Genomic DNA, 26,259 nt, shown 5'->3' with positions numbered 1-26,259 from the left:
CAAATAGTCACGTGCAAACGCAAGAGAAGAAAAGTGCACTAAATGCATGCGCGCCCATACACACACACACTCTCAGATCTCACGCTCCGCTTCCCTCAAACTCTGATCCAGCTTGTTCGGAGAGCTTTGCAGCGCCTTTACAAGATCATTTTATTCCTACCAACTCCTTGTTATGGTGATTAAATATATCCCCAGTGCAAGGCATCAATTACTGGGCAGTGGAGCACCACAAAGGGGCCTGGCTGGGAGCTGGGGAGGGGGCTTGCCTGCCTGAATGGCTGGCTGGCTTGGCGGTGGCTGTCCTGGCTGCGATGTGCTAGACTGAGTAGTTCCAGGCCTCGTCAGTCCCTTAGACCAGCTCAAGAGGAGAGCAGAGAAGTGCTGCAGGGCCTGGCTAAGGGGAGCCCTGGCTGGGCGAGAGAGCAGCTGCCGCCCTGGCTCCAGTGAACGATGGAGCTCCAAAGGGAAGCACAGAACACCCCCGCCCCACCTCTCTCTCTCTCTCTCTCTCTCTCTCTCTCAGCTGTGTGGTTAGCTGCTCTGACGCAGGTTCTCTAAACAATACAGCCTTCCCATAAACAACAAACGGCTCATCTCTTGCATTGGCCCAAGTATACAATAAAAAATGGAACCACTGATGGCAGTGACAAAAAACTCAAAGGTGGATGTGGCGATTACCCGATCACTTTTATTTTGTGGATTTACTTAATCTTTGCCACAGTTGAAATGACTATGTCAGGCACCTCCCTGGATGATAAGTGGGAAAAGAAACACAACAAAAGAATAGCGGCTATTACTGCCGTCATCTACAAACAACTATAATCTGGTCGACGCCATCAGCCCCAAAGCTATTTCCATTTATCTTGGGTGCGGGTTTTTCTTCTCTTTTTTTGGTGGTGGTGAAGGTGTTGCGGCCCTTGACCGTTACTTCAACAGCATATATCAGTGAGTTTCTGCTGTCTCCACATATGCAGCCTGGCCCGTACCCCACTTCAAAACAGATAACACAGACAGACCAATTCATATACGTGGGCACACTTTTGAATGAGTTTTCACGTTGACAACTATTTCAGAAATCTTGAGGATTATTTCTGGAATAAGAGGAAGAAGAAGAGGAAAATTACACCTCTTATCCAGTAATGGAAAATACTGTATTTAATAGTACATACAAATAAAAACAATATTAATAATGACAATAACTAAATGACTTAACACTGTGATAGTACTTCTACACACACACTCCGCTCCACTCATCACGGTGGGGCCAGCCAGGTGACCCCTCCGACATCACCACCAGCAGGAATGGCAGCTATGCAGGCTGCCCTTCTTTAATGGCACCTTGCCTCTTATTTACTGATGCTAGGGCATGCATCATTTACTCTGAAGCTACTGGTTTTTGTCCACCTGTCACCTGACCCCTTCCGCCACCGTTGGAGGGGGCACGGGGGCTCAGGTGGCGTAAAAAGGGGGGGACACAGAGGCCATCACTCAACCTCAGCGGTTATACATCACAGACATCTACACTGCAAAAAATGTCCCTCTTCTCAGGCACTTTGATCTATTGTTGAATCTCAAGATGTGTCGCCTCCTCTTGGAAAATGCAAATGAGCTTCGGTGAAATACGTTTTCATGGAAGCTTACATAATTTAGTTGGTAGCAAGAGTTTAAAAACTATACAGACTCACTATTGAATAGTGTGATGATGACACCCACATAACTAAAAGGTGTGCAATGTAGCACAACTAATGAAAGAAGAAAGACAGGTCAGGACTGAAGGACCGTGAGGGGATCTGAGGACAGGAAGGGTGGAGTCAGGTATTAAAGATCTAGAAAGGATAAGGTAAAACACCAAAGCTGCAGTGTCCTTGCCCCTCAAAGAAGTGCATTCTGGGCATGTCAGAGCAAGAAGTAAAGCTATAGTTTACACAGGAGAGGAGGAGAGAGGGGGAGACTACGTTTCAAAATCAAACATTTGAGTTTGAATATAAAAAAAAGGGATTACTAAAATGTAATTGGTAACCTTGATGTCAATATCCCCCCCAAAAAATATTGCTGGAAGTGGTTCTTTTACTAAAGTTCAGTTTAACAGCGCACATGCTGCGACAATAAGCCGTGCACTTTATAATTACTTCAATGGCAGAATTTCCGATAACACCAGACAGACACGGCTCTCAGCAAGTCTACTCCATACAACAGCGCAACACTTCATTGGACATGTGTGGATCCTTTTTCTATATCCAGCCAGCCTTTGCCTGCTCACTTTCTAATCAGGGAAGGGGAGGGTTAAGGGGCGGCTGGCCAAGAGGACTGAAGAATCTTACTGGGATGTAATCCCGTCCAAGTGGCACTGGCTCTTTCTTCTCTCTTGTTAGGGCTCCTTTGTGAGGCTCCAGAGCTTGGGGCCCGGAAGGGAGCAGAGGATGTGCAGTGGATGTGGCAGTAAGGCCTGAGGAGAGGTGAGGGTGGGGGTCGGGGTGGAACCTACACTGCAAAAAAAAATGTCAACCCCAACAAGCCGTTCATTCCAGCGATGGAATTCATAATATTGTTTCTTAAGGGGTGGAAGAAAGGCCTCCACCGTGATGCGATCACTTCACTTACTTCAAATGTCTGTATTTCAGATAACTGTTCTCGAGAAACAGAGCTGCAACTCATCAGAGTTTCAGCTTTCATTTCTTCTGTTTATAATGTATTTTGATCAACCAATAATTTGCTCAGTTGATAAAATGAAGTACAAAGTGAGGTCTTCAAATTGACCAACAGTGCATTCAACAAATATATTCAATTATTAGGAACAATAAGAAACCTTTTCAAACAGGAGTTAAATAGGTTGATTGTAACACACTGGCCTGCTGATTAAACACATTTAAATGTTCCTTCGTACACAACATTTAAAATGTAGAAGAGCGACATTTAATGTAAAATTTGGATAGAGAAAAAGACTAGAAATGGATTTATTTTCTGTATTTGCTATATTACAAACCCGTACTTATAGATGTGGATTCAGTGTCTCAGTAACTTTAAGTAATCCTATTTCCCAAACAGTACGTCCATGTGTTCTTAGTAAAGATGTTAAATCTCATTACCTTTTTAGAATACTGGCTGAAATGTGTTCAAACACGCCCCAAATGTTGAATATAAGTGATATTAACACAACACTGGCTTGTCATCTGGAAATCATTTAGAAACCTAGTGAGCTATGACAACTGGGTATGTATCATATTAAAATAAACACGTTGGAATCCAAAATCCATATACGTGCATTTGTTTCTCTCTCCCCGGCACATCTGTCTCCTCACGCATGAAGAAGTGTGTGTGTCCACATGAGTGTCTCCTTTGAAAATGAATGGCTTATGTATCCATACCGATACATACTGTGTATATATCTTTTTTATTGAAGCCTGTTTGTATGACAGCAGTGTCACTGGACCATCTGTGCACACTCTGCATGATAGTGCCCGGCTTTCTGCTCCTCTGGAGTGAAGCTGCCTAGTTAGGCAGACAGTAGAGGGGTGTGGACGGGGGGCTCAGTAGGAATGCAGCCCTGTGTATTGTTTGTAAAAATAAACCATCTGGACAAAGATATTTGCAGAGAATTTATATTAAACAGCTGCAAAAGCAAGCTTCTGTGTGTGGACTGGTGATGCAACAGGACCACACCGCAAGACTGCATCTCATCATCTTCCAGGACAAGGAAATAGCGAAATCCTAAGAGAGGAGGCTTTGACTAGGTGACATGACAAAGTTAAAACAGAAGACTGCTTGAGTGTGGAACGGGATCCTCCGACAGACAGACAGACAGACAGGTCAAAGCGGGTAGGTATCGTTCTGCAGTGGGACAAACTTGGCTGCGCAGGAAAAGCCCTCACAACTAAAGCTGAGACACTCACCCAGTCGCTGGCACATCATAAGGAGCAGATGTGGAGGGCTAAGAAGCCTGCTGCATGCAACCGGCCATCTGGCCAAGCTAAATATTGCCTCAGTGCACCCCAATTCTATTTGCCTTTGGCACATTTGTATTGTCCGTGGTCACACATAGGTACACTCCAATCACTGTCGACAGGGAGGGGGATTTATGGAGGTGCCATCAGGGTGATTAGTTCCACTGGTAAACAATGGCCTACCCTTGTTGTGTTTGACTCTGTGCGCTCTACAGCAGGCGTGAATGGCACGCAGCAGAACAGCACTCCCACTACTCAATGGTGTCTGTCTCTTTCTGCTAAAGTAACATCAAACAAACACTGCAAACAAAGGGGGCTGCTAAACGCAGACACGGAATCAAAGGGTTGGTGTCTGCACAGAGGGACTGCAACACTTCACTCGTTCCAAAATGCCTCCTGCTCAGTATGGAGGACATTTCTGAACACAAACAACCGAGTGAGGCATAGCGGCGTAGTTGTGCCAGCAGTATCATACAAAATTAAAATAATGACCACTTGTTGCTTGAGACATGTTCAATACAAGACAAGGGGGTTAGCACATATGCACTTTTCTGTATTATTAACTGAATTACATGCCATAGCTCCAACTGATCCCTTTCAGACTTTAGTATCGACATGATTCTATGCTTTTAGATCCAATCTCATCGAACAGGTGTCAGATGAACACTACATTACAAATGAATACTGACTTGAGTTAAATAATTGTGGACATAACACGGATAACCATGCTGTTAAATCAAAATCAGCCCATTGTGTTCAGCACAAAGCAAAATCTGTAGCTGCTTGACCTTCGTTAACAGAAATGTACAACCAAATAAAGGGTATGACTCTAAATTTGAATACTCACGTCAGTGTATACTTATCACTTTCACTAGTTACTCTTTAAGGTTTTTCACAAATTGGCTAAAATGGCTAAAATGTAAGAGGACCCTCATTTTTAGCAAGTGCTCCGCACCCAACATGCTTAGTGTATTGTTACATAATATAAAACAATGGCTAAATAAAAATCTCACCTTATTTCAACTGATGTTCTGGGACACTGTGTCCAGTTTATTTTGGCCTTCTATGAATCCTTCATAAGTTAAACTTGACTTAAACCACTGCAGATTTTAATACTAAATTGCCTTGTCAGTGTGCTCAAACAGACTTCCTTTCTAGGGCCTGAGAAATCTTGTGGTTCGATATCAGCTCATTTCAATGTTTCATCCTGATATAGTTTAGTTACTATAGAATGAGGGATGTGTATGTAACGAAGAAACTTGGACAACTTGCACAACTGGTTGCAACTGTTTTGTTCAGACAAACCTCTGCCCTCCTCGTCGCAGTGCCACAGGCCTCAACTGTAGGATAGCGACTTATCTAAAGACATACACAAATGCATCCGTCATTAGTATCACCTTGGTCTGCTTGCATCACAGACCAGGCATTCCATGTCCTCCTCTAATCATCCAAGGACCAATATCCTGCAATTAGTTCAGTTTCCACACTCTGCCCTCGGGTCCTGCTCCAGCCTGGGAAATGGGATCCAGTCCCTTCCTAAGCCTCGGCTTTGGTGCTGCAGAGCACGTCACACACTCACAGTGCAGCCTGCCAGCCATGATGTGGTTGTTATCTTATGTTTGCATGGGAACCACATGTGGCAAGTACTTTCCTTTCATATACGGCATGTTAGTCAACACAGACGGACTGGCAGCGTGGGCTAAGGATTAGAGACCGTCCCGTAACGATCAAGTCCAGCTAAGTGTAATGTTAAAGTATCCCGCGTGGCACAAAACTCTTATCGGAGTGTGTACATTCCTGAAATGAAAAAAAAAAAAATACGCAGCCTGCTTGCTATGATGTGGTTAATTATGTCTTCGTGGGAAATATAAAAAGCAGGACACTTTCTTTCATGTTCCGACATGCTTGTAATCAGACGGAGAATATGTTGTGGTTCTGTACATGCTGTAGGTGACTTTGAAGCATAAACAGGGTCAGTCAGAGTTGTCCTGCACAGGAACTCTTTTGTCGATGATCACTGGATTGAGATCATATTAACTTCAAATGGAACACAGGCGGACTTGTACAGTTGTACATATGATAGGAAGTGTGCACGCATGCATCAGTGGGCCCCCTGCTTATCCCATCACACAGAGTTAATAATAGCTGCAAAATAGCGCTCTTGAGAATGTGCTTTTAATTGGTTTATAAATTATGCCAATTATGCGGCGGAGTTCCCCCTCAGGAGTCACCTTCACTAATCTGCTTCAAGCCTAAGTGGAATCAAACAGGCCGGTGTCATGGAGTCAAAGACTGTCGCGAGAGAACAGTGCGGACAGAAGGCGAGCGTGCGTATGCCTACACATGTGTGTGTGTGTGTGTGTGTGTGTGTCCGAACAGAAGATGGCTGTCCTGGCAGATCATGTGAATACGGCAGGCCAATTGGATTAGCAGATTACCACAAGATTTGCCCTATGACCTCTGGAAGGCACTCAGACAGCCATGTATTTGGCTGACTGACGTTGGTACAGGCTGTTGCTTCCTCCCACACATGTACAGTGCACACACACACACCTACATACACACACACACACACACACACACACACACGCACACACAAATGGTGTAACCTTTTCCTGCCTGGAAGGGCATAGATAAACAGGACACTATAACTTAATGTTCCTGCTTCAGTAGGATTACAAGTATGAAGGAGATTAGGCCATCCACTACAACAATAAGCAGGGTTAAATCCCAGCATCCTCAAGGGCCAACTCTATGCACTTATCTTTGACCATATGGAGGTATTAAGAATAGATGGATAGACAGACAGATAGATAAAACATACACGTTTTGTGGTATTATCCCCGACTTATAATGAGCGTTAGGCTGTCGGAATACATGTCAAGCATATGTAAGCTTACTGTTGGACATTTTAGCTTCTGTGGTATTCATTCAGTGAAGCTGGGCTCACTGGGTCACGCATGGCCACTTGTGGTTTGAAGTCAACCTCCCCAGGAGAATAAAGCAGACTTGTTTGGGCCCGGCAGCCCTAATGTGTGGACACATTTTCTCAGACTCAGAGAGTGGTTTGCCAGTGGCCCTCGCTGTACCTGATGACCCGCAGATCACCCCTGCCACACGATGATGTATTTCATTTCCCATGTCTCCTGGCTGACTGACAAATACAGGTTATTCACACATGTTGCTGCTGTTGTTCCTAATCCATTACACAGCTCACATGTCCGGGTTTGCCAGTAGCTGCTCTCTAAACAAGCAGAAAAGACATAGCACCGCTGTTGCCAAAAGCCTTTGAACAAAATTACTTCCTCTCACACACCACAGCTTTAATTATGTGTTGGAGAACATAAAGCAGGTTGGACAATTTGTAGTGGGAAATCATATTTCCATTGAAAGGGCTCAGGACATAACCAATGATTTATAGGAGGAATGTCATAATTATTTTCCTCCACCAGGACAAGGATCGTGTTTCAGCTAATGGGTGTCGAGGCTGAAAGCACTAATTAGGTTTTGTAGTCGACTGACACCGGCAAAGAAAGAGAAGGTGCCACAATAAATAAGTTCTCACCGTGTAACTCAAAGCCTGTAATTTGAGTCCATGCTCCTGTATTAGGTTGTGGGAATTATAAACGTCTCAACAAAATGCAGATAAGTAATTGCGAGGTGTCTCACCCATACTTTGGCAGTATGGAGGGGCTCCGACAAGTATGATTACTGGAATAAGCCTGAAACAAACCTCACAGTGGGTTGCTGTATGAAATGAAAAACAAATGGCATTTAACAGCACACAACCTCATGCCATTTGCTACTGTGCAGCTGTTAAAAAGCAAGCAATATAATATCAGACACTTTAAAACAAATGTATTAGAGGAGTGCCGTAACACCATGCACTGAATCAACACATTAAATGTCTGATTCAAACACACATTCCTCTCTGAGGAACAATGGTGATATTTTCAGGAAATATGAGTGCCTGCAAAAGATGGATTGTTCGTACTTGTCCAAACATGAAATAAATCACCGACTAACTTACAGGCAAATGTTGTTTTTCTTCTTCACGATCGACATAAAAAGCTATACAATTAAATAAACATAGACTGTTGCCTTTTTCAGTCTTACATGAGCAAACAAGAAGGTCTGGTGGTTCGAGCGCATGACCATTAAGGTTTGGAATTTTCCATGTCTTCTTTTGAAGAGTCTTAAACATGACAATTCGTAATGAGCGGCTCACATGACCTCTTGATTCATGGCTACCTAGTAAGAGCCGCACGTACAGTAAACGCACGTTTATAAACCGCTCCTTTTGGCGTCCTACAGCGTGAGGAGCAGCCAGGTGCTCTCAGCAGGCTGTCATCTTGTGCGGCACACTCAATAGTCATTAGGCCCCATCTCTCCATCCAGGCCCTGTGGCACTTAGAAACACACACACACAGATGCACACGCACGCATGCGCACACACACAAACACACACACGCACACGCACACAAGTGGCACCTTCCTGTAAACAAACAACACACGGCAGCAGGACATGGCAGCGGCTGCTCTCTCCCTCCCTTGACACTGACGGCTTATGTCCCTCATGCATTAGCACTCTCCTCTGGCGCTGGAGAGCAGACCAGCTGGGCGGGCCAGAACACCTGATGGTTGCCAGGTCGGATGCAGCCAGGACCTAAAGGAACACCTTTCAACAGCAGTCGAGATGGAAGACGCTGCAGGCTACGGCTCTTTTTTTTGTTTGTTTCTTGTACACAGCAGGTAGTGCAGTGGACAATCGCATGCGGTAACTAGTGTAACGTTTGTTGTACACACGGCAAAAGAAAAGGCAGAATTTGACACGACACGTTCGGGATGATCTGAATTTGCTGAAACATGGCAGTCCACAATGCAACTGCTAGAACATCCAAAATGAATAAACAGTTCATAACAGCTTTTATATGGCGACTGTTATGAAAGCTATTTTAAATTTGTTTTCATTGACAGATTAAATAGGTAGTATAATAGACGATGTAAGCAAGCATTATACCATAATATACATTAGAGTGGCACAAGTAATTAAGATACTCACACTTCTACGGGTTAAAATCAAGCTTTGAACTTCAATAGCGTGTCCTCACCCTATTAAAACCCTTATGAAATACAGTAAAATAAACACAACAAACGTCTCTAAAAGCAGGCACAAAAAAGTAAACATATATTTTGTGATGAGCCATGAGTTAGTGTCGAAAAAAGAAACATGCCATTCAAATCTCAAATTAAAAATCCTTCAAGATATTGCACAATGATCTATGATTCAGCCTGCGAGATTGTTACCAGTAGTGTTTTTTTCACTTGAGTGTGTGTGTGTGTGTGTGTGTGTGCGAGTCATCATGGCAACATGCGGGCCTCGAGACACAAACTACCACAGAAGCAGTTTTGAGTACTTTGCCAGGTGTTTACATGTCGGTCAGTCTTTCTACGGACGCATGTTGTCACTGCAACGACATCGCAACCGCGTGTCGTCGAGGTCGTAGTGAAGGTCACGTTTGACCGCCTCGATCGGGCGGTGCTGTTGGTGTGATCCCGTCGCCTGATGGTCTCCAGTGTACTCGCTGTGTTTCAATCATTCATTCAGTGTTTTTTAACCTGTTTCTGGACCTTATAATTGAGGAAGAAGAAGAAAAAAGTATGTCAGGGCAAGTGGCACATGGAAAACGTACATGTCACATAAATCATTTCAAATTCTTGTCTGTGAAATTGATTGAAAGTAAACACAGGAATTAGCCTTCTGGATTAGAAATTTGCCTTCTGGGTTAGTTATTGTAGCTAACTGCAAAGGGATCTACTTGACAGCTAACTGCAAAGCATGATGTATCAGCAAAGACACGAGAAGCATCAAGCAGAAGCTCTTCATGAAACACGCGCAACACACATTCACTTTTTAAACTGCGGGTTAATAAAAGAAAATGACAAATTATCCTTTGTGGGAAGCAATAGCTGAGAAGACGCGTGTAGAACTGTGAGATATATCAACATAATATTGTCATTGTAATACAAGACGAGACTAGCATTGTGGGAGGTATTAGCTATAATGATACCGCTTGAACGCAGTTTTTTCCCCCCTCGTCTTAAAAAGCTCTATTCCAGTTGAGTATATTTAGCTCCATCAACCAAAGTAGGCTCAACTGCTCATTGAAAAGTTTGGGGAAAAGAGTTTTCTATACAAAATAACTGCAGTGGTGAATAGAAAGCTCTTATGTGGGATGTGGACATCTGTATGATCTGTTTATCTATGGCGAGGTCTGATTCTTCTTGATCCTCCATGGATCAAAAGCTGAGAAAGCCAATGGAGCGGGGCAGGTGTAACCCGATGCAGTGCAGAATAGGCAGCTGTCAACTGATTATAATTTGGTTTAAATAATTAACATTTGACTATACATTTTTTTTCTAATTATTTCAAATAAACAAATATATAGTTGTAGTACATTTTTTTTAAATATGTTTCTTTCAAAAGCACGTCACCGCTCTTTCTGTTGTGTTTTCTAATTTGTACGTTTAGAGAAGCTGCTCAGAAACATCACCCACATTACACAAGTCTGTTTTACCAACACAGCTCGTGTAACGATCCAACACAAACTGTATGTAAAGTGCTCTGCCTCATCTCGCAGAGAAAAAGGTGACCTCCACACACACATAACTGTCTCCTATACACACAACTGCGCTCCAGTTATCCACTCGCACAAACTACACACAGATAGAATGGTAGATGAGATGTTATGAATGTGCAAATTCACACAGCAAGACACACACTCTCTCACACACACACACACACACACGGCTCCGCCTTGTTTCGACCAGGCTGCAGAATCCCTGGCCCCTGTCATTCATTAGTTTACAAAAGGTGTGTGAGGCAGACATGAGGTCACTGTGTCGCTTTGAAGCCTGAAACACAGACAGTGTATTAGAAGGTAAAGAGCATCTGACTGGGACCAAGGCAGAATACTTATTAACCCGGTCAATGAGTGCTGCTATTGTGTCTCCCCTCACCTCCCTGGTGAGGAGAAGCAACGCTGAACAAGACGTCGGGTGTGTGAAGGGCCAGACAGGTCAAATCCTTCCCCGCAGCGGGCTGAATAATGTCTCCCGGATACTCGGAGAACACGCTGCTGCAGACTGCAGATTGTGCAAATATGACCGCTGATCTCAAACAATTTGTGCAACCATGCAAAGTTGTTCTTCGAAGGCACATTATATAGGCCGATGCATAGACATGCGCATGTAAGGACACGCACACCATAAGAGCACACGCACCCACCCGCCATGCTTGGTTGCTGAGTCAGTGTGTGAGGTTGCTGGTGTATGAAATGAGGGGAGTACCTTTCATTTCCTCCCCCTGGTTCTCCTCAACTGCCAACAGGCGTGTGTTTTCCTCCCCCTTGGCTGTTTCAGCACGTCACAGCTATGACTCAGAGCAAAGAGCGCAAACAGGAAGGATGTTAACTGCTGTGAAACGCACACATACACACATGCATCGAGAAAGGAGCCTAAAAGAATGCATGGAGAGTTACCAAAAGTAAGATAACCAGGGCTCCTCTAACTGGAGCAAAAAGCTTGTACAATACATTCGACTGAACACACCACATGTAAATACACATGTACGTCTATGTTTGTACTCGTGCACGCAAACACTATCTCTAGCAACAACAACAAAAAAGCCCCCCCACACACACACATTTGCTGTCAAAGTCAGGTAGAAAAAGTTCAAAGATGTGACGGAGTGTGATTGCCGGTGAGACGAAGACGTGAGAGGTGGACGGATAGAGGAAGGATGACAGTAAGGAAGACAGACAAAGAAGAAGAGAGAGAAAGAGCGATTCGGGTGAGTCGGTCAGATGCCGTCACTCACCTCCGTCCTCACCTGGTAACTTTTCTGTCACCTCATGCCATCACCTTGTCACCCCGCGTCCGTGCCACCCTGTCACCTATCCCCTTAGCAACTGAGCCTGTCAGCTCGTTGTCATGCGACCAGCTTCACCTCTGACCTTTTGTTTCTTTCATACACGCCACAGAGAAAAGAGCCGAGGCACAGGAGGGAGGGCAGTTGTGTCCGGACATGCCTATCACCCCAGATCACAGGCCACCGACATAAATGCTAAAGGGGCCATAGATTTATGAGGGTGCGTAATATTGTGGGTGTGTTAGCCCCCGTTAGTCCTGTTACTAATGCTGGGGTAGGACGTCTGGTCAGGGCACACATATAAACACACACGCACGCATGCATGCAAATGCCATTAAAATAAGAGGCCTCTGTCTCGAAAAGGAAGCACAGCACATACTTTTGCATGTGTGTGTGCGTGTGTGTGTGTGTGTGTGTGTGTGTGTGTGTGTGTGTGTGTGTGTTTGTGTGTGTGTGTGTGTGTTTGTGGGTGCTTGAACATGCATATATATTGTTTATCTTTTACAAGTGGAAAAAGTCCTCACATGACTAAATGTGACGGACATTTGCGTCAGATGAATTTCAAAAGTCAAGTAAACAGAAATATTGCTGCGTTACAGACCACATCCTGGTCATGAGAAAGCCAAAAATTATAGCTGGGATATGTCAGTGTTACCAAGGACTTTTAGTAATGTAAACAACTTCTCCTGTTGACTGTCAGTTTTTTTTTGTGGTTTGTTTAAATCCTGTGTTCTTATTGAGTAGGGGGAGGTGGTGGTGGTGGTGGTGGTGGTGGGGGGGCACAATACCCCAGATGTTCTAAAGAGTGCAAAAGACTGGAAAATTGCCTTTTCACATACTGCCGAGTTGCTATCGAACTAGGAACTCTAAACCAGTGGTCAACAGTTGAGGTCAGTGGTTGAACTGGGCAATTTTGTGAGAATGGATGCTGTGAGGCATGCTGATACGTAGCCTGCATTTCCTTTACTATTTTTGAATCAGAACAAAAGTTGGCCCGTATATAATTAAATATGACAGTGCTCAATGCTATACTTATATTTATATACAGATACCATGGGGGGTGGTTCATTTTTTTTGTCGTGGGCTAGGTCCAAATAAATCATTAATAATGCTATTCTAAAAAATATACAACCAGCATTGTTCCAATGATGCCAGTGATGAAAAGGGACAATTGAGCGCTGACAGAGAGGAGCCAGTCTCAGTGCGTTTAGTCAGCAACACAGAACATTTTGCCATGAGGGCTGCGAGCCAAGGAATGCATCATGAAAACAGAGTGCAGCAAGCCACACATGTCCAATCAGACGGCACGGAACATTACCCATAATCCTCTCGACAAATACATGCATCTGATACCATAACAACGCTCGGCTAACACTTAGGAAGGGAGAGTGTGGGACGCATCCGTAGCAACACCATAATTACAAAGCAGAGCCAGGGCTGACTAAGTTTAGAAGACCCAGTAAGCAACCCCCCCCTCTTCCTCCCCTCTCTTCCTCCTCCTCTCCCCTCTTCACATGCTCCCACACTGATATTTAACAAAACATTAATCTTCTTGCCAGTGGCTCCAAAGAATAGTGGTGATGTAGCTACGGCGCAGAGGCTGGGGTAATAGTAATTCCATTGTTCTGCCCTTTTATTTATGCCTTGGCTCTACCAGGCAGATGAGGTAAGTCTCTTTTTTCATGTTATTATTCAGAAGTGGTGATACATAAAGCCAGATTACACAAATGTCTCTCTGTTTCACGGCACCCCCCCTCCCCTTCCCCCATCCCTCCGCTGGCTTTCAATAGCACATTTCCCCTTTCTCCCCCCTCTTTTCTAAATCACCCTCAACATTTGCATGTGAATTGCTTGTATATCTTCTTTTATATGATGCACCGACAACACTGGCTTACGAAAAGGAGAGAGGAGGGGAACTACCCCCCCCCCCCTCCATCCACCCTTCCAAATCATCTCGAACACACACACACACACACATCACCAACTCCCACCAAAAAAACAAGATGTTACTCTAACTCCCCTCCCAAGATTGGCAGAGCAGCAGTTTCATTAAAAAAGCAGGGGAACAGTGCAGGTTTTATGATATGGAGACAAGTTCTTTTGTGCTCTCCAGAGACAACCCCTCTGTGTGTCGATGTTACTGGGGCGATAATCCTGCTGGAATTTCTCCTAAGCACTTTTACTGACATTTTCAATTATCACCATGCCAGGGCTCGGTAAATGGCATTTAAGGGGCCCCGTCATCTCCGTGTTGAATCATATTTGTGAATCAGACAGTGCTGGGACTTGGACTCTGCTCTGTTTGCCTGAGGCTGGGGGGGCGGAGGAGGGTGGGAGGTGGGGTGGGGTGTGGGGGGGGGGGGGGGGACAGTATGGAAGCTGCGGTGAGCAAGTAGTCTGAGATAAGATGAAGTCAGTGGGTGACCAGGTTCACAGAGGGACCAGATACGCCACCGCATACTCCGTATTTACAGACGCATTTACACATGCACGCACAAACTGAGGAGCAAACACAGACACGCACATGCTGGCAAGCCCCTCCAACCATGCCCGCCTTGTAATTTACAACGTCAGCGCGGCGCGTCCCCTTTTCAAATAGAGCACATGGTTCGGGCTCAGAAAACCAAACAGACGGGCTGACCTCCCTGGTGCACAGTGCACGGGGTCAGACTTGTTTTCTCCTCACCTCCGACTAGATCCATTTACACAGGCTCCTCAGGCACTCCACGTCTTTGGTTAGGGTTACATACTTACATCCCTGTAATAATTCAGACATGTACTGCAAAGAGATATCTCTCTCGCTCTCTCCCCCGCGTTCTGTTTCACTGAGCTCTGCTTTGTTTCAAACGTGGATCAACTTCAAAGCAGTGAAACGGACAGATTGATAGCCGAAGACAAAATGCTATTTCATAAGAGATTGAGTTTCAGATCCGATCGCTCAGGTGCCTTTTGTTACAGTTAGAAGATGCAACGGCACCAAATAAGTCCATTTCAACCAGAGGGACCTTTCTGCTTTATTAAAAGGGAAAACACACTAACTTTAAGAGGCACACAGCAGCGGTAAAAGATACAACTAATAATGCTGCTCCGCTGGAGCTGACATTGTGTTTGTTTAGTCTACGCTCACGAGAGTATGTCTCTTCCATAAGTGAGGGCATGTTTCAGTATGTCACTCTGGTGTTGCGTAATCGTCTTTCAACATAAAAGGCACCAATTAACCAGGTCAGATTTCGTGTGCGCCCACCGTACTCATTCCCATTGTTATTGTGATAACATGACAAACACACGGCACGCTCAAAATCCCGCCGCAACCGCAGACAATCCGAGAACAGCTGTTTACATGCCTCCGTGCCCCCTTTCCTCTCCGCCAAGCTGACATCATTCCGAGCATCCCCTCCTTCCTGTCTCTCTTTTAGATGGGCTCTGTTATGACAAGTTTAATTGAGGGTTGTCAGGCCATAACATTTCTGTAAATATTAGACTTGCCAAGAGCGGCAATAAGAGGAAATGGCCTTACTGTATGTTCTTCTCTCAGGAGCACAATGTGTATCTTTGTAAGTGGATCGCCAAGAGGCATTTTGATACCCCACTTTTGTCTCAGTGAGCGTGCGTAAAATCTAATCAAATTCTCATTACAGAAGTGAATCGACAGAACACAGGCATGCATCCATAGTGCGCTACTACAGATGAATTCACATTCGGATTATAGTTTTCATCTGGAATGAAGTAGAGCAGATAATACAATAGTGTCGAATCAGAAAAGTGTGACACTGCTCGAGTGCAACACCCAACAATATTCCTCCGAACAACGAACAACAACAACGCATGAGTCAATGAGTCTCGTCTTCATTTCCGATGCTTCAAGACTGAATGATGATTAAATATATATATATATATATATATATATATATATATATATATATATATATATATATATATATTGCATCTTTACAGTGTAATCATAGAAAAGCAGCAAAGCTGACATCATCTCCTATGTCTGTGTACACAAAAGCCTCCGCATTGATCAAAGCGATGACAACATTGGCTATGAATGGTCATGTGTTATCCTAATCCTTTTCACTGTGTTTAAAGAGCACCTGGTGCAAAGCACACTGGAGGTTATTTCAGGGATAGGAGGTGGTGGGGTATTGGGCTGTCGGGAGGAGAACCACCCCTTGAGTCATTAGTGAGGGATCTGCATGATTTACATGGGCATACATGTGTGTGTTTGTGTGAGGCCTCCATTGTGTTTTTGGAGAGTGTGTTCCAGTAAGTGACATGGAGTCTTACTCACCTTGGGGGAGGGGGGGGTGAGTCAGTGTGCATCATCAGTCACGGCTAGCCAGGCAGGAGCGCCCAGCAACACACAGCGGTGATACCGATGTGGCATTCATGTCGCAAAATGAGGACAAAATGAAGCTGTTTTTGTGTTGCGGTGCAAATAAAGTTATTTAGTAAGTATCCTGTCAAATGCAAGCAGCAGGCTTGGGTGAGATTAGGATACATTCCTAAACTGATTGAATATTGATTGATCATTTAAGTCAGTTTTCAAGCAGGATTGATAAACATGCTCTGCTTCCAGCTTCTGAGATGTGAGGAGTGTTTTTATGTTTTGGACTGTTAGTCAGACAAAACAAGTGAGTAGGTCACCTTGGATGTGGGAAATGGACTATTGTTCAGGCCACATGATATTCGAGAAATTAGTCATCATATTTGATGGTGGAAATAACAGTTTGCTGCAGACGTAAAAGTATCTGTAGACACCCAGTGTAATATAAACAGATCTACATGCAAGTCTGCTATCGTCTGTTTTTGGAGGAAACTTAACTTTAAAATGAAATGATTCCCTTCCCCTTCAGAGCAGAAACACTTTTCCCCAAAGGCTGACAAAGCCATAGATCTGGAGTCTCTGAATATATTTGAAAGCGTGATAAACACTGAGCTTTGCCGAGCTCAGTTCAGTTACTGGGCGTCTTTGTGATCAAATAGCAACTTTTCTCCCAGGCTGAGGAATACAAGCTTCTCTCAGGCTGATGAATTAATACTTTCTACGTTACAAAACTTCCATTACAAATGATTTTCTCTCATGTATGTTTATTTGTGTTTATCCACCTCGAGTAGGCTGTCAGGTATAAAGGCCGATTAGAAGTTTGAAATTTATCTCTGTCAATATTTCAAGCACTATGTCTTTCGTTTCAAGAATGTATGCATGCTTACTAATAACTCAACCACTAATGTATGACAAACATCTAGTTTATAATGAAGCAGGAAGCGTCATCACAACTGCTGCAAATGTAACTCAATAAACATGCGCAGGTATAACAAACACTAAGTGGCATGACTAGTGATGATGAATAATTAAATAAGCTGGAGAGAAGCTAAACTATATTTCTCTGCAGTTCATCATCAGGTTTTTTTTTTCACTCACTGTAGTTTTCTCATTTTAATGTAAAAAATCTAAACCTGTTTTCACACCCAAACACACTACTTAGTTATTTACTCAACATCAATATAGCAAGATAATATAATGTGTTTATGCTACTGAAGTACATATTTCAGCATCCACAGTAAATACTATCATCATAATAATATCTGTCTAGATCTGACCGCACTTAAACTTCAGCAACTCCCATAGTTGTATCAACACATCACAAGAGGTATTAATGCGGATTAAAAAAAAAAGACAGAATCATATCCAAATATTATAGACACTTTAAAACACTTTCATATAGTCGAATTCACACAGAACCAAATTACATAATATAATACTGTCTTGGTATTCACCACTATTTGAGAATATAATCTAATATCTTGAATTAGGCACATCAGACAGACAGCTCGAGCTATTTGACTGTTTATAAAACCATAAGGCTTCATGACTGATTTAAGTTATAATGGTGTACATAATCAGGTGAATTCATTTCCTTGCTCTGTCTTGCATGTCAGCAGTAGACGCCAACACGGAGCGTTTAAGAGCCCTCCTTAACGAGGGGCTGCCGGACACATAACTCAGCACTCCTGGCCCCAATAACCGATGAAATATGAAAATTGACAACGGCGTCAGGGCGGTCGTGCCCCATGTTTACGAGTGGCTGTCTTAACTGGCCGCCTCTGTGATCCATAAGTCATAAGCAGAGTGCTCATCATAGAGCAGGGATTTATGGGGCCTGAGTCTGCATATGACCTCCCAGCTGCTTCCCAGCCGTAGAGGAGGAATCATTATCTCCACGCGGCCACTATAACGTACGCAAAGAAAATTGGCTCTGGGGTCCTCTCCTCGGGTAGCGACAGGCTCAGGAGCGCCTGGAAAGAGAGCCACACGTCCAATGATGATAAAAGAATATATAAGTGCATTGTCACTAGGGGTAGTCAGCAATCATAAAAAGATGTTTATTGAAAAATAAATGTGTCATATACTCCACGCTCTACTTGCAGAAATGCTCAGTGTCTATATGTACTGTGGCGGACTTTAGGAGGTGCAAGTCTATAATTCATATATGTTTAACCTGTATGAATAATATCCCCTTGCACAGCAACTGCAGTCACATATCAGAAGGAAATCCAACATCAGGCTACAAGTAATGCGTTTGTGTCCGGCAAGCCAGTGCATGGACCAATCTGTGGCGGGTTAGGTTATAGATGATATTATATATGTTAAATATTTTAAGATTTGTCAAAACTTGTAGTTAAGTGAAGTTTAATACAACAGGTCCTAGCATTTTTTGAAAATAGTGCAGTGGAACAACTGATTTATCAATTTACAGTGCAGCCAAACACAGGACCACTTCAAAATAAAAGCCTCCCTGTGTTTCGTAAGTAAAGCAGCGGCAGCATAACAAGTACAGATAGCAGTTCTTTATAATAGCTTTGATATGGCTGTAGAGAGAAAACCATAAACAGGTGAGATGTACTAAAAACAAACTGGATTACATGATGTATCATTTTCTGTGAATCCCTTTCACATGTAGAGGCACTTTAAGTGCAGCAGGGGAATGCCGGACCTCTCCATTGACAATGAAAACTACATACAGTAGAGAGGTGTTTAACTGTAAACACATTGAATTGCTATCACTGAAACAATGGAGACCGTAACTACCATCAAAAACTAGGTTTTATTATAACTGCTTACTTTTTAGGAATGTAAATATACATGTACACATGCAGGTACAACTTCTGTTCAACTTGTGATAGTCTGTGTAACAAAGTCCACAACAATAATGAGTCGGGCTCGCGTCTGTTTTTATTCCCCTTGTGTTTTCCAGTCTGGCCCAGCAAGCTTTGTTTGCATTTTTGCAACTGAGAATGTGTGGCATTGACAGAGAGCTGGTCAAGGGAAGTGCTGAAGGCAAAGAGCCAGCGGGGACAACAGCTATTACAACAGGGAGGCTGAGGATGAGCACTGTATACAGCTGGTCATGTTGCCTCTGGGCTGATTCCTGGGGCAGCATGACCTGGATCTGAAACAGAGTTATAACAAAAGCTTGGACTCCTCACCCACAACAAAGACAGGACAATCTTGCTGTGTTGTTTACTGGGGTGGAGTTTAATGCACAAATTGAAATGTAAACTCAAAGTCCGTGGCAGCTATGACGACATAACAGCAACCGACGTAGCCAGAGCTCAACTCTTAGTCCAAAAGCTACGAACTGGAGACCGGGATGGAGCATGCTGGGAAATGAATGGGACTGTGAACAGTAGCGCGGCGCCAGCTCAGCTAGAGCCTTGTCCCTCTGCCACTGAGACTGACATCCATGCAAATCATAACAGAAATGACAGACCAGGCCATCCCACCACCCACCCAGGCAGCCATGTCAGCCTGTCTGCCTGCCAGCCCGACAGACAACAAGCTACCCCACCCAAGGTTCCACCCAGACAGACTGGGACAAATTGGGACAATCCCTCCAACCCCCCACCCCCATCCCTCCATTACCACCCACTCTTCCTCTCCATTGCGCGCCACAGCAGCCTCTGCTCAGGGGGCTAATTCCACGTTCAGATCACCATTTGTACTTATTATGCTGACATAATTAATCCCCTGTTGTGATCAGCGGGGGCATGAGGGCCTCTCCGCTCCATTGGCCTACCCCTGCCATGACACAACCGCTCCCCCCTCCGCTTCTCATACAAATCTGCTGCTCACTCCCTCCCGTGTCCATCTTGTCTGGTTGGAGAGGTCTTCTGTCTATCTCTCTATAATCTCCAGTGTATCTGTCTGTGTTATTGTTTGTCCTGTTTGTGGCCATTCTCGTGCCGGATTGACAGGCTGACAAGTCTGCCAAAAAGCCACACCGGTTCGTGTTTGCACACTCACTGAGGGGAAACTGGGGCAAAGTGCTTGCATCACTGAGCTAGTCTCCTGTGGGTCACTGCATCATGTGCTGTGCAAACAGTATATGGGTTTGATTTCTACTGCCTGTTCCTGCGGTGAAGAGCGGGCTCCAAGTGGCAAGAAGGTTTGATGCTGCAATCGACATTAAGAACAGAAGGGCAGGGGAGGGGGAGGGAGCAGGAGAAGAGGACAATGAAGGAGGTGGGGAGGGGTTCTCATCAAAAAAAAAAAAAACACCAGCTGGATTAATAAATCCAAGCAGTGACTGTGTCCACATCTTAAAGTGTAAGACAGATTAAAACAGAACCGTCTCAAGTCAAGAAACATATGTCAGCAAGGCTGAGCAAACACTGTCAGAATAATAACTGAGGAGATGATTGCTGCTGTTGGCCCCAAACGGCCGTTCAGCGACAGGCTGGACCAGCACTCCAACTGCTGCTTCCTAGAAATCAAAGACCCAATTGCTGAACTTTGATTCCTCGCAGAAGGGTGCCATGTATGCACATTTGTGAGGTCAAAGCTCTGAAAAAAGTTTATATAAGATTCCAGGAAATGTATTCCATTTCCAGTGTCATGCAAGCTAAATAAATAAATACAAACACTTCCTGAAATGGTGAAATCTCTTTTCTACACATGATTGTAAGATACGAAAACCAAGGCAAAAAGAGAGCGTAGAGGAGAGCTGTGTTCTTTATTTCAAATATCAATAAATGATTTTAGCGTTTAAGAATGCAAGTTGTGCTTCCTCCACGTTCTTTTACCTTTATCCGGATGGAGACACAGATGGGGCTTCTGGAGACTAACACACTCAAGATCCCATAACAGTAATATCTTAGGTCCCAACTTTGGGGAAATTCAATAACAGGAGACTACAAAATTAACCTCCAGACCATTTGGCATTAAAGGATACCAGAGTACACAGAACACCTGCTGGCTCTGGGAAGCTCTGTGTTATTCAGACCAGAGAAGAGAGTGTACAGTCAACAAGTCTGCATGTACCCCAGGAGGAATTCATTACAAATACCAAGAAAAACACATGAAAGGGAGAACGTTTTGCCGCATTGTGAATTCCGTCAAATTTGAATGCAACACTTTGTGCTGGCGGCCATCTGCAACATAAAGCACCAGTGATATTTCATCAATCACTCTTCTTATCACTCTGATGCTTGATCAGTCGCAAATTCCAGGAACATTTACTCACAACACCCATTGCATACCTCCCCGCCCCCCCACCACCACCACCTCTCTTCTCCTCTTCCATCACCCCCTCCCCACTCCTCATCTTTACATAAAAGTTCAGGCTGCATATTAAAAGGAGCTAAAATATTCACACTGTCAAAGGTGGTCAAAGGCTTCTGCGTTCACACAGGAGCTGACAAAGAGGAGGCACCCAGCGCTTGGCCAAAAGAGAACTGTTGAAATAAATCAGCACATACAAAGACACGGAGAGATAATGGGGCTGGAGCTGGGCCCGATCCAGAAAGAGAAACACACTGCACACCAGAACACATAGACGCATACACACAGAGCGCCTGGCTGGGAACAAAGTCTGTGCATAGATTAATATTTATTTTTGGAGCACACATTGTTCAGGACATACAGTATCAGAAGACGGAAAACATCATAACTCCCCTTGTGTGCAACCTTGCCCGGAATCTCATGCCAGAATCAAACAAATAACAAAAAAAAAAAGGAATCCACAGATGGTTTCACATTGGGGAGTGCAAGAGAGGAACCGAGTATCTCAGAAACATCCGATGAAGCCTGATGCAAGGCGGCAGTGTGTGTGTGTGTGTGTGTGTGTGTGTGTGTGTGTGTGTATGTGTGTATTCACATGTAAAGTTGTGTGTGTCCATTAATCTGTTGTAAATGCTCTTCAAATAGATATGATTTACATGTCCTGTCGTTGTTTGATAAAAAATAAAACATAAAATTGTCTGTAAGCTAAACAATGGGCAATTTCTGTTTATCTATATGTGTAAGTGTGTTGAGGAGACACTCAAAACTCAGATGCTTTTTTTATTTTTTTTACCAAAAATAGAGCACATGACGAGAGCAGAAAAGTGCCTGAACAAAACTAGACGTAAATGTTTGTTAAATTTTGTCAGGTATTTCTTGAAGATACTGTGATGCCAATAAAATGACAATCAAGTGTATGTTTATCGACTACTCCCATGTATATATTTACCACTTGCAATACTATTTCATACTTAGAATCCAAAGCGAGAAATCCATCAATTTATTGATATTACAATGTTATGGCACAAATACAGTAAGCCTGGTAGAGAACGATTGTAAACTAAATTAAATGATGAATTGTCAGCATTACAACTTGAGCCTTTAGTGCCGTCACAGCCCACACACATGGGAGCTCTATAGCCAATCAGGTGTGCCTTGCTCAAGGATCGTTGTTAGAAAAGAGAGTTGTTTTTATCTTCGTATCATTTTTGTACTGAAACGTGACAACTATTGAATCCCAACAGGCCGCTATGAAGTACATAAAATACATTCAAAACATACTCTGAAAACACACTGGGCCTCCAGTGGCCGCTCAACTCACTGAGGTACTCACAAACTGGGGGCTCCACGTTTACGCAGCTTTTTATTTGCCCCTATATCAACATAGAGAGGAAACAGAGGCCTCCCTGAACTAATTTCACTCATGAACACTCAGCCATTTGTGGAGCACCACACAGCAGGCCCTGCTGTCTGAGGCCCAAGGATTAGGGCTCAATATTTGTAAACCTCAGTTGGCTTTAGTGCGGAAATGGGGAGTGGAGAAAAAAATGGGAAGCCTTGGCAAACCAAAGTGTGAAAAACTATCAAATTGTCAGCCATGACAGAAACAGTTACGGACACTGGCTTCTGTCTGACAGAGAAACAATACACCGACAAAGCTGTGCAACGCTATGGCCTTGTGTGCATTAGTGCGGGTCGGTGTAGTTTTTTTCCTGCGCAACAATATAACCACATATATACACTTAGTATATTTATGATCCAACACACTTTTCCCTGTAACTGACACTTCCCTCCACGGTGATTACTTTGATGATCTGCATCTGGTCAGTGTGTAATAATCAGAATAATATTCTCTACCATTGAAGCCCATTACACGACGCCAAGCCCCTCAACTTCTCCCATAGGCCTTAACATCCTCCTCTCTGGAATATTCTCCCACATTGCGCATTATCAGCTTCACAACGGGCCCATAAAGTACTAAAAATCCCAGGGCCTTATTTCCAGCTGTGACACACAACCCAGACCTACTTAAGTCCTCTACTTTGACCTTTGTTTGAAAAGTCTCTTTCAGCCCGAGGCCTCGGCAGTAAATTCATAGAGCTATGAAATTAATGTGCCAGAGAGACCATCTAGTCTTTCATTAATCACAACCAGAGAAAGGAAAAGACAGGTAACCCAGTCACCTATTTTCCTTCTTTTTTTCCTTCCTTTTTCTTTTGTAACAGGGCAGATTGTGTAATGGCTGCACTCGATATTTACTGTGTTTCACGTATCAACATCCTCTCTGTTGTGAAATGGAGACGGCATCGCAGGCGCGCACGCTCATCTAACACATCTGTGTTCAATGGGATCTGCACAGCCTAAACCAGGGAGGTTCTCACATTTTTGTTGACTTAGCGCTAATTTAGGAAGCCAGCATATAATCGAGGGCCGCCCAGGAAAGGTGTTCACAAAAAAACTAACCAACCTGACAGACGCTTGTTACGCAGCTGGGTCTATTACATGTAAGCAAGATTAATAAAAATATAATGGCATTGGCATTTTGGGAAACCTTGAGTTATGATGGCTTAAATGCTTTTACCGTTAGCACTTATGAAAGGCATACACAATATAGCAGAATGTTTTTACTTCTGCAGAGCAACTAACTACTATATTATGTTTTTTAAGCAGTGTAATCCTTGCAGCTAAAATGTTCAGGTTATTTGTTTCTTTACTTTCAGATGGTTGGTAAACTTGCAATTTTTTTGAAGATGTGTACAAACAGGAAATAATTCAAAGATGGAGGCTGCATATCACTTTTAATTGCTTTTCCAGTTAGATGTATCACACTGAATTACATATATATATTATTGCAGACAGACAATGTTTCACATGAATTGTATAGGAATTTGCAAAAAAAAACCTGTCTGATACTGTGTTTATATGGGAGGCAATAGTTTGAATTTTGTATTATTTTTAATGATTTTTTAAAGATCGTTTGCTGTACTATGACTATTTTGACATTTGTATGGCATCCTATATTATGACTTTTTATGACATTTTTCATCGAATGCTCTACTATGGCAGCCCTTCTGCACTCGTGCAGCAGCTAATGCTGATAGCTGATAGCGTTAATGCTGATAGCGTTATCCCGAAAGCGCCCACCGTCCAGTCCCTCCCCCAGGTTAACACTGTCAGCTGTAGCAGCACCTTGCTTGCACTGTTAGCTGCGAGCCAGTAGCTCAGCTGTCGCCATGTTGAGCAGATCAGTGCATTAAATGTAAACTATTACAAGTATTGAATGGACGACTAGTGATTCAAATATAATGCATGTATTTCATGTCACATTCAGTGACACGGGCCGCACCTTGAGTCACTATAGCCTAAATGCTATAGCACCTATATACAATGCACATAGATACACACAAACACACATCCAAACACAAAAGATAATTAGAACACTGAACTTTGCACTCTATTTTGTCTGATGGCATAATAGTTGACAATATAACAGAGTTCACTTGTCCTCTATGGTCAAACGTATCTCTGCAACAGCCTTTGATACATAAACAGAGGCAAGGTTGACGTAAAGAAAAGTGGGCAGATGCACTTTGGTACCGATGAAGGTGATGCGAAGTATATCCTGCAGGGTAATTGTATAGGTAGTGAACCATAGCACTGTCAATGAGGCGTTGTGTCTGCTTGTGGGTACTAAACATCAGTAGTGTGGTTGGCCACTCTATGGGACGCTCAGCATACTGCTTAATTACACACGTCGTGAGCGGCAAGTGCTCAGAGCAGGAAACGACAGCCGAGCGGCGCTCACTTCAAACGCAGAGGCGTAAAAGATTATTCAATAAAAACAGACCTAAACTCTAAGCGGGTCCTAATGGCCTGTGGGTAATGGATCAGAGGGAAAGGGGGTGCAAGGGGCTGCACACAGGCCCGCAGGCATGAAAGTTGTCTTCACGATAAAATGAATGGCGAGAATTCAATATAAAAGAAAGATAAACAAAGATGATTGTCATTTGAGAAAACGGAAAAGATGGAACGATTGCGAGCAGAAAATGATAGAGTTCACATGAAAGGAATTCAAGAAACAATACAACGCAATGTAATAGCTCCCATGCTGAGGATATCACCACACATGAAGCTTTCACATTCCACAGAAAACCCCTCGAATGGCCATTTAAAAACATGTTTTAACTGTGAGGGATTATGGTTTCATTTAGACAATGATCTACTAAGGAAACTGAAACAGAGGAATTGTTAAAGAATATGTCTTTTTGGAAGTAAAACAAAGAGCTTTTAAGCTATTGTACCCCCCCTCTCCCTCCTGCCCTCTACCCCGGTCCAAGGTAAAAAAGATGACGCCCGTCATTAAGCCTGTCCCCCAATAATGTTCAGGCCTTTGAGGAGGAGCTGCTAACAAGTCCACTCACACACAGGGGGAGGACAATTTGTTTACAGTTTTTATGACCTCTTCAGTGCTGACGGAAGAGTTTGTTATTTCTGCTCTTCTTAGGTGTAAGAGCTCTTTCTGTAAAGTTGTGTCTGTCCATCTCTGTGTGTGAGCCTGGATCTAGAAAGTACTTTCGTCACAAGCTGGACGCGACGTCTCAAAACTTAGCAACACATTTCCTTTTGGTATTTATTTATTTGACTCAAAGTGTGAGCCAGATTAGCAGTCCAAAGGCCTGCATGAACAGATGGTTGTAATATTGTGGAGATCAATGTTTTATCCTCAATTTGTCTGACCACAGGATGAAGTTATTGAGGTGTAATAGATGTTTTTGTGTGAGAATCATGTGGGTGTGGTGTGAGATCTGAGGGACACTTGA

Source organism: Clinocottus analis, unplaced genomic scaffold, assembly GCF_023055335.1.
Source record: "Clinocottus analis isolate CAN_PGR_092001 unplaced genomic scaffold, fCliAna1.0.p SCAF_1, whole genome shotgun sequence".
Classification (NCBI taxonomy): Eukaryota; Metazoa; Chordata; class Actinopteri; order Perciformes; family Cottidae; genus Clinocottus; species Clinocottus analis.
This window is presented reverse-complemented; position numbering follows the sequence as displayed.